Below are 11,246 nucleotides of genomic sequence, written 5' to 3'. Positions count from 1 at the left end.
CACGCTCCCCATAATAAGCACGGTGAGTTGGCTTAGGGCTCACCCTTGGCCCAGCCAAACTACCCGTGTGCCCCCAAAAAATGTTTTATTAGGGGTGCCCCTCAGGCTTCCTTGCCAGCCGTGTTCCCGCATAGCGTCCCCGGTCCTCTTCAGCCTTCCTCCATGGTGACTCACCCGCCAGTATCTCCTCTCTCCTGGCTGCCTCCACTTGTTCCCATGGGAGGCGATCCCTTCCAGCCAGGATCTCTTCCCTCGTGTAGGATCCCTTGCCGTCCAGGATGTCCTCCCATGTCCAGTCCTCTTTCCAGCTCTGCTGCCGCTCCTTCCTCCGCTGCTTGGTCCGTTGGTGGTGGGGAGTTCTGTCACGGGTGTCGTAGGGATTGGACCAAAACGCAGCGGGAACGTGTAAACTCATCTTCTTATTTTATTAAAGAAGGAAAACAAAAGAAACACATATACAAAAACAACAATCGACACTAAACAGTCCCGTCAGGTGCACGAACACAAAACAGGAAACAACTACCCACAAATCCCATAGAAAAAACACCCCTCTTAAATAGGACCTTCAATTAGAAGCAACGAGGAGCAGCTGCTTCCAATTGAAGGTCAACCCAATAAACACCACATAGAAATAGACATACTAGAACTAACATAGAAATAGACTAACAAAGAACATAGCCCAACAAACCCCGAAACACTCTAAACAAACACCCCCTGCCACGCCCTGACCAAACTACAATAACAAACAACCTCTTTTACTGGTCAGGACGTGACATTCACACTCATTAAACGTCTATTATTTTAAGATTAACCTGTAATGCGCCAAATGTAGAAAATACGTCAGCCAATTCTTAATCAACCCAAACAATTCAAATTCAGAATTTTCTATTTGTATTAGCACATTTTTTTTCATATTCGAGCCTAATTGGTATAATGGTCATGTGCTTCTATTAGTGTCTTTGTGGCTTTGCTATAGTGTACCTCAATACATTCATTTCCACTCCTCTCTCCTCGCGGTTTAAATATATATGCCAATCTTTTTCAGAGACTACCTCCCAGATCCTGTAGACAGTCATATAATGCTTTAACCTTATCTCTAACAAATTACCCATAAAAACCCTACGTATGTTTACGTATGGGTTGTTTAAGTTGCATCTCATATTTCCAGTATTTCTTTATAAAATCTCTAGTAATCAATTATGCACACATACTATTTCTCATTAAAAATTGTTTTATGTCTTCACAGAATCAATATATAACGTAGGAAATCTTAGGTACTCACATTAATGAATCACTCCGTTTCCAACGACTCTTCATACACTCCCAGCAGACCCCAAAAACATTAGTTTCTCAGACGCTGCCCTATGGGAATAATACTCAACGGTTCTCTAGTCTTCCAGAAATTATAGCACTTAATAATATCACCCCTTGATATTCTATGATGGGCAGTGTTGAACGGAACCCCAAGATAACGCTCCATATCAAAACTTATTATAAAAAAATCAGCTTCCAAACTTCAGATTGACACTTAAAGTTGAAGTCGGAAGTTTACATACACCTTAGCCAAATACAATTAAACTCCGTTTTTCACAATTCCTGACATATAATCCTAGTAAAAATTCCCTGTCTTAGGTCAGTTAGGATCACCACTTTAAGAAAGTGAAATGTCAGAATAATTGTAGAGAGAATTATTTATTTCAGCTTTTATTTATTTCATCACATTCCCAGTGGGTCAGAAGTTTACAACACTCTACTCAGCAAATTAGATGCAGTCTATCACAGTGCCATCCGTTTTGTCACCAAAGCCCCATATACTACCCACCACTACGATCTGTATGCTCTAGTTGCCTGGCCCTCGCTTCATATTCGTCGCCAAACCCACTGGCTCCAGGCCATCTATAAGTCTTTGCTAGGTAAGGCCCCGCCTTATCTCAGCTCACTGGTCACCATAGCAGCACCCACCCGTAGCACGCGCTCCAGCAGGTATATCTCACTGGTCACCCTCAAAGCCAATTCCTCCTTTGGCTGCCTTTCCTTCCAGTTCTCTGCTGCCAATGACTGGAACGAACTGCAAAAATCACTGAAACTGGAGACTCATATCTCCCTCACTAACTTTAAGCACCAGCTGTCAGAGCAGCTCACAGATCCCTGCACCTGTACATAGCCCATCTGTAAATAGCCCATCCAACTACCTCATCCCCCATACTGTTATTTATTTTGCTCCTTTGCACCGCAGTATCTCTACCTGCACACTCATCTTCTGCACATCTATCACTCCAGTGTTTAATTGCTATATTGTAATTATTTTTGCCACTTTGGCCTATTTATTGCCTTACCTCCCTTTTCCTACCTCATTTGCACACACTGTATATAGACTTTTTCTATTGTATTATTGACTGCATGTTTGTTTATTCCATGTGTAACTATGTGTTGTTGTTTGTGTCACACTGCTTTGCTTTATCTTGGCCAGGTCGCAGTTGTAAATGAGAATTTGTTCTCAACTAGCCTACCTGGTGAAATAAAATTAATAAAATAAACATACACTCAATTAGTATTTGGTAGCATTGCCTTTAATTTTTTTTTAACTTGGGTCAAACATTTCGGGTAGCCTACCACTGTCACGACTTCCGCCGAAGTCGGTTCCTCTTCTTGTTCGGGCGGCATTCGGCGGTCGATGTCACCAGTCTTCTGGCCATCGCCAATCCACCTTTCATTTTCCATTTGTTTTGTCTTGTTTTCCCACACACCTGGTTTACATTTCCCTCATTACTTGTCGTGTATTTAACCCTCTGTTCCCCCCATGTCTGTGAGTGAAATTGTTTATTGTCGAGGTTGGCAGGATTCCGGTTGGTTAGCGCCAGGTTTTTGTTGTATTACACGTGCTTTGGGGCAGCCGGTACTTTGAACTTGGGTTTTGTACTTTGTGCTGCCTTACTTGTTCTTTGGGCATTTGTTGTGTGACGCGGTTGCGTTCTGTTCAGATGATTGCCTTAGTAAAGTGTTTTGTCCACTCATCTCTGCCCTCCTGCACCTGACTTCCATGCACCAGCTACACTCACCCCTTGACATCCACAAGCTTCCCACAATAAGTTGGGTGAATTTTGGCCCATTCCTCCTGACAGAGCTGGTGTAACTGAGTTAGGTTTGTAGACCTTGCTCGCACACGCTTTTTCAGTTCTGCCCACAAATTTTCTATAGGATTGAGGTCAGGGCTTTGTGATGGCCACTCCAATACCTTGACTTTGTTGGCCTTAGGCCATTTTGCCACAACTTTGGAAGTATGCTTGGGGTCATTGTCAATTTGGAAGACCCATTTGCGACCAAGCTTTAACTTCCTGACAGATGTCTTGATGTTGCTTCAATATATCCACATAATTTTCTGTCCTCATGATGCCATCTACTTTGTGAAGTGCACCAGTTACATCTGCAGCAAAGCATCCCCACAACATGATGCTGCCACCCCTGGCTTCAAGGTTGGGATGGTGTTCTACGGCTTGCAAGCCTCCCCCTTTTTCCTCCAAACATAACGATGGTCATTATGGCCAAACATGTCAATTTTTTTCCCATCAAACCAGAGGACCTTTCTCCAAAAAGTACAATCTTTGTCCCCATGTGCAGTTGCAAACTGTAGTCTGACTTTTATGGTGGTTTTGGAGCAGTGGCTTCTTCCTTGCTGAGCATCCTTTCAGGTTATGTCGATATAGGACTCGTTTTACTGTGGACATAGATACTTTTGTACCTGTTTCCTCCAGCATCTTCACAAGGTCCTTTGCTGTTGTTCTGGGATTGATTTGCACTTTTCACACTAAAGTACGTTCATCTCTAGGAGAACGCGTCTCCTTCCTAAGCGGTATGACGGCTGTGTGGTCCCATGGTGTTTATACTTGCGTACTATTGTTTGTACAGATAAACGTGGTACCTTCAGGCATTTGTAAATTGCTCCCAAGGATGAACCAGACCTGTGGAGATCTACATTTTATTCTGAAGTCTTGGCTGATTTCTTTTGATTTTCTCATGATGTCAAGCAAGAGGCACTGAGTTTGAAGGTAGGCCTTGAAATACATCCACAGGTACACCTCCAATTGACTCAAATGATGTAAATTAGCCTATCAGAAGCTTCTAAAGCCATGACATCATTTTCTGGAATTTTCCAAGCTGTTTAAAGGCATAGTCAACTTAGTGTATGTAAACTTCTGACCCACTGGAATTGTGATACAGTGAATTATAAATGAAATAATCTGTCTGTAAACAATTGTTGGAAAAATGACTTGTGTCATGCACAAAGTTGATGTCCTAACCGACTTGCCAAAACTAGTTTGTTAACAAGAAATTTTTGGAGTGGTTGAAAAACGAGTTTTAATGACTCCAACCTAAGTGTATGTAAACTTCCGACTTCAACTGTATTTCCACACTCAACTCTCATATCTCATTCACAAACACAGGGAATAAGACAGAGAGGAAAAGTGTTGTGTTTAGATTTCAAACCCTGTCTATATGAACAGGGGAACCCATACCATTATCAAAATATTGCCTAATTAGTGTTCCCACAACAGGGTGTTGTATCCACACTGGGATATCGCCTACTACGATTACTATGGTATAGATTATCTTCCATCTATCCAAATGTGCAAAACTACCTTCAGAGTACCCATGTCTCCTATCTAATTATTTAACACGGTCCCAAAAGTATCAGGAATAACAGAACACTTACAATAACACCTAACAATAGTAACCCAGGGCATACCTGTTAACCTCATTTAACAAAACATTTGATCAGTTACATACACGTTACAATTTGAACTTCAAGTCAGATGCCCTCGCAATGCGTCACCTGCGCTATAGTCCCTCATTCAATGAGTTTCATCAAGCAGAGTTTTCTCGCAAGATTACCCGCATTCTAGTCCTTCACTCTACATTAACCTCACCAATTCCTACTGTGATAAAGTCAGTACCACGGACTGGACTTTTGGTTGCCCGCAACTGGCTAATTAACAATTATGCCCAAGGATACCTCTCTTTTAAAAACATTCTTATCAACTCAACTCAGTTCTGCTAGTTACCTCAGTTGTGGCCCTCTTAAGGAAGACCTCGCTCCGAGCGTACACTCAACAGGGGCTGTTTTTTTCTCTTCTTTATAATAAAAAACCCACATATTGATTGTCCAAGCCTACCTCTCTCAGTACTATGCCCGAGATCTGGTATCCACCCGTGCCCGCTATCTCTCAGATCATAGGCGGGTCCAGCAGCTCAATAATAAGCGTGGTTTACCCTGAGACCCCAATTTTTGATCCCCTGTGCACAGTTTACCCAGATCTTTAGGAGCGGTCAACAGGTGAATTTGCAGATCCCATCCTCGTCGCCAAAAATGTAGTGGAAATTCAGTACTGAGAGAGATTTGGTCACTTCTTCAAACAATAATCTTTATTTAATATTGATTAAATATTGTAATAATGAGGCTGGTCAACCCCCCACCCTTGAGTGTTGGACCGAGTAACCTAACCTTTACACAAATGCAGAGTACTATATATAGCTGACACTAACAATGCTCAGACATGGTTGGTTCAACCCCCCTCATGCAGACCAAGGAGCATCATAAGCCACTCTGGGTTCATCCTGTCATTATCTGCACGTGGGTTGTTGTCTTAACCCCACCCTGACTTAGTTTCCCAGATGCAAGGATGATTCTACTCCTAAACTATCTCTAGTAAAACATATTCTTGTCTATGTAATGCACTCTTTAATCCATTTGTCAGCTCAAGCCATCTCCAGTGACCATACGCCCAGATTAGCTGCAAGGATCTAGAGTGGATCCCATAAAAACAGACACTAGCAGGACAGAAATATCCATCTATTAAGCATTAATTGCTAACTATTAGTATCAAAAGAATCAGGTAAATATATAATTTTTCTATCACACTGTACTGTACTGAAATGTACTGTCACTGTACTGTACTGAATTGTCCTGTCACTGTACTGAATTGTCCTGTCACTGTACTGAACTGTACTGTCACTAAACTGTACTGTCACTGTACTGAACTGCTCTGAATTGTACTGTCATTGTACTGAACTGTTCTGAATTGTACTGTCTCTGTACTGAGCTCTAATGAACTGTACTGTCACTGTGCCGAACTGAACTGTACTGCCACTGAACTGTACTGCCACTGTACTGTCACTGTACTGAACTGTACTGTCACTGTAGTGAACTGTAGTTTTACCACACTGTACTGAACTGTACTGTACTGACTTGTACTGTCACTGTACTGCCACTAAACTGTACTGTACTGAACTGTTCTGAACTGTACAGAAATGTCACTCTACTGAGCTCTACTGAACTTTACAGTTACTGTACCGCCACTGGACTGTACTGAACGGTACTGAACTGTATTGAACTGTAATGTCACTGCAGTCACTGTTTCTGCATTTTGAGCTGCTACGCCTGCTGATTTGAACCCCTTCCTTTCCTCCCTGTCCGCTAAGGCCTCTCTCCTACACCCATCGTATCTTCCTGCTTCTGTCACTTCTACTAGAGACATCCTGTAACTTTTCCCTCCCTCTCTCCTACACCCATCGTATCTTCCTGCTTCTGTCACTTCTACTAGAGACATCCTGTAACTTTTCCCTCCCTCTCTCCTACACCCATCGTATCTTCCTGCTTCTGTCACTTCTACTAGAGACATCCTGTAACTTTTCCCTCCCTCTCTCCTACACCCATCGTATCTTCCTGCTTCTGTCACTTCTACTAGAGACATCCTGTAACTTTTCCCTCCCTCTCTCCTACACCCATCGTATCTTCCTGCTTCTGTCACTTCTACTAGAGACATCCTGTAACTTTTCCCTCCCTCTCTCCTACACCCATCGTATCTTCCTGCTTCTGTCACTTCTACTAGAGACATCCTGTAACTTTTCCCTCCCTCTCTCCTACACCCATCGTATCTTCCTGCTTCTGTCACTTCTACTAGAGACATCCTGTAACTTTTCCCTCCCTCTCTCCTACACCCATCGTATCTTCCTGCTTCTGTCACTTCTACTAGAGACATCCTGTAACTTTTCCCTCCCTCTCTCCTACACCCATCGTATCTTCCTGCTTCTGTCACTTCTACTAGAGACATCCTGTAACTTTTCCCTCCCTCTCTCCTACACCCATCTAAATGTCACTTCTACTAGAGACATCCTGTAACTTTTCCCTCCCTCTCTCCTACACCCATCTAAATGTCACTTCTACTAGAGACATCCTGTAACTTCTACTAGAGACATCCTATAACTTTTCCCTCCCTCTCTCCTACACCCATCTAAATGTCACTTCTACTAGAGACATCCTATAACTTCTACTAGAGACATCCTGTAACTTTTCCCTCCCTCTCTCCTACACCCATCTAAATGTCACTTCTACTAGAGACATCCTGTAACTTCTACTAGAGACATCCTGTAACTTTTCCCTCCCTCTCTCCTACACCCATCTAAATGTATCCATTAACCCATTCCTTTTTTTCATTTGAAGCCATCCCAATGTTTTGGTTAATCCTTGTTTTCCTTAATACTACTGTACGTGCATGCGTCGGTTAAATGCAATTCTTCTTCAAACCCGCTTCTGTGTCAGATATGGTCTTAGAAAAAAAGGTGTTATCTAGAACCTAAACGGGTTCTTTGGCTGTCCCCATAGGAGAATGCTTTGAAGAATTAGTTTTGGTTCCATGTAAAACCCTTTTGGTTCCCGGTAGAATCCTTTTCACAGTGTTCTACATGGAACCCAAAAGGGTTCTACCTGAAACCACAGAAGGTTCTACCTGGAACCAAAAAGGGTTCTCCTATGGGGAGAGCTGAAGAACCCTTTTGGAAACCTTTTTTCTAAGAAGGTAGAACAATTTTCCTCCCTCCTATGCTCCCATGCTTAGACAACCTCCCATTGTTTGCCTTGGTACATCATATTTAGAAATGCATTTATTTTCACCCTGCCTATAATAAAACAGTTAGCACCTTTTTTTCTAAGAGTGTAACTATCTAGAACCAAAAAGGGTTATTTGGCTGTCCTCATAGGAGAACCCTTTGAACAACCCCTTTTGGGTCCATGCAAAACCATTTTGGGTTCCATGTAGAACCCTTTCCACAGAGGGAAAGGAACCTAAAAGGGTTCTCCTATGGGGTTCTCATATGGGGACAGCCGCAAAACCCTTTTGGATCTTTTGGAACCGTGTAGGACCTGCAGTGACTTTCCTATGAATTATCAGTAGACAGGTTCTGTGGAGGACTACTGTCTGTGACACACACCAGGCTGTTATCAGCCACCAACCAGGTGCACCACTTTAATAGGAATCTTGCAAGGCATCCTGGGAAGTCGGCCATCATCTTGAAGTCCTATGGTCGCCTTTGCTCGTCTGTGCTATTCATAAAAGTACGTGTATCACAGCTGCATGAGTGCAGCTCTTTTGAAATCAAATCAAATTAGTGGAGGAACTATAATTTTTTCAGACATGTATATTGTGTGGTTGAATATAGAATAGATTATAACACATTTCCTTTCCTGTATTTAATCTTTTTGCATTACTCTAATCACATTTGGTTCACATATTCATACAAACCAATATGTGAATACTACTATAATACATGTTTTTATATACTCAGAATCTGTATGGTTGCAAAGCGAAACATCACTGCTGTACAATATCACAATCTGTATCGTTGCAGGGCTAAACATCACTGCTGTACAATATCACAATCTGTATCATTGCAAGGCTAAACATCCCTGCTATACAAAACCACACAAAACACAAGCCAAACAAGACAACAGCATAATACAAAATCAAAGCCTTTAGTTATTTTGTTACAAAATGTTTCAAAATGTCTTCCTTTATTTGCATGATTCTCAGTGTTCTCCTCACATATACCTAATATTTATTCCACAATCTACAGCACTATTTCCTAAACCTGTGAACTAATCCAAAAGACATACATATATACACAGAACACACACAAAACACACTCATGATTAGTGCACATAGCTACATCCCTACATCTCCTAAACACAGGAGAAAACTGTTCAGCATCTCGCAAGGCATTGATGGGGTCAGAGAGTTAAATATTTTCTGCATAGGCAGTTCACTCTCTCTCTCTCTCCCTCTCTCTCGCTTCCTCTCTCACCCTCTCTCTCTCTTTCTGCCATACTATTTATAGACTGGGCAGAAACAGCTGAGCTGACTGCAGTGATGTCACTTGGTGCTGATGGAATGCTTTGTTCCACAGCGTGTGCACATGCCACCTGGGTCTGAGGCTGAGGGAGCTGCAGGGAGAAGGGAGCTATGCTGCGGGAGCCAAGATGGACGACAGTTTTCCTTGCCCTGTTATTGGAGTCTAAAAAACCCACTGCTACTGTATCTACAGTAGCTGATGTGGCTAGATAGGCAGCTCACTGAGACCTGATTCCACAATCCACTCCCTTATGAAAGCACTGACTCATTTGTCTAGCATGTATTTTTGCTCTCATGAATGGCATATTTATTTGATGTAGTGGTTTAGAAATTCCACCATATAGACACCGATGCCAAGGTACCACAAAATAAACCATTTCACTCATTCCAATTAGTACAAATGTGTGTCTGCCAGTGTCTTCAATTGTTTGCCATTTGCTGGCATATATAGCATGAGCGCAGCTGAGGCGTTGATGGAGTATTATATACCCCCTTATATATTTTTAGCAAGCCTTTGGGCACTTTCGGTGTCCCTAAAAGAACAGGGTTGCCTGGCAACCCCTTATTGTTGCCATGGAGATGCACGTGTTGGCAGCTGCTGCAATCAGCATTAACTCAAGGCACATATTCTCATTCCGATAGTCAGGTGATGGGGAAGAGGAAGGGATGGGGAAAGGGAAAGAGATGGGATGGGGAAGGGAGGCGATGGGATGGGGAAGGAGAAGATATAATGATGGGGATGGGGAAGGGATGGGGAAGGGAGGGGAAGGGATGGGGAAGGAGAAGATATGATGATGGGGATGGGGAAGTGGAAGGGGAAGGAAAGGGAAGGAGGGAAGGGATGGGGAAGGGAGGGGAAGGGAAGGAGGGATGGGATGGGGAAGGGAGGGAAAGGGAAGGAGGGATGGGATGGGGAAGGGAGGGGAAGGGAAGGGATGGGGAAGGGAGGGGAAGGGATGGGGAAGGGAGGGGAAGGGAAGGGATGGGGAAGGAGAAGATATGATGATGGGGATGGGGAAGGGAAGGAAAGGAGGGATGGGATGAGGAAGGGAAGGGAAGGGATGGGAAGGGATGGGGAAGGGAGGGGAAGGGAGGGGAAGGGATGGGGAAGGGAGGGGAAGGGATGGGGAAGGGATGGGGAAGGGGAGGGAATGGGATGGGGAAGGGCATTAAGGAAGGGGGAGGGGGGAGGGTTTGGGAAGGGGCTGGGGATGCGGAAGGCAAGTAGGACATTGCAGTCAAGAGAGGGATAGTAATCAGGGTGAAACATATTGTCATCCATTACTCGCTGCATTAATACAATGAAATAGTTTTTAAATGTACTGCTGTGCTTGGTGCAGCCAGTAGCAGCATATCATTCCTCTCCCTTCTTTATGGCGGACCCCTAGATTCAGTCAAGGATTTGTATGCAGTAGAAATGCAGTTGCATGCAACGGCAGTTGATGCCTTCAAAAATACATTTACATTGAGAGTTTCAATGCATATAGATGCACATTCATATTAGTTAAATGTGGTATCAGTAAAAAGGTGTAGGTCAGTCCATATGATAAATAGACCCGATTTTCATAATGGCATATCTGTTTAGCTGATATAAACCAAACAGTATTGAATAACTACATCTTTATGTATCAGGTCTTAAGAGATCATGGGACATAATATCATATTCTATATTAGAAAACATTTTACATAATTTACCAACACTATTCCATATAGAATGTCATCACATTATTTTCAGAGCTGAACTGAAATTTGGAGTCAATCATCTTGCTAACTTATTTCAACCGAAATGATCTTCTTTGCATAAGCTTGAAGCATATCCTTTCTGTGGCAGCCTTTCATTTCAAAAGCTGTGGGGGATAACTGATATTTTCCTCTTTCCAAATGTTGCATGGGTATGCAATGCAACACACCCCTCGAAACTCATTGGAACAATCACAACCCTGTTGTACAGAGACTCTCTATTGCGAGTAGACACACACACAGATAGATCCTAATAACAGGTATTTCCTCTCTGGGTTTTCAGGGCTCTCCGACTCTATCTCTCTCTGTCACTTCACAACTGAC

The sequence above is a fragment of the Salmo trutta genome, chromosome 2 (genome assembly GCF_901001165.1).
Source record: "Salmo trutta chromosome 2, fSalTru1.1, whole genome shotgun sequence".
NCBI lineage: Eukaryota > Metazoa > Chordata > Actinopteri > Salmoniformes > Salmonidae > Salmo > Salmo trutta.
Note: the sequence above shows the minus strand (reverse complement) of the source record.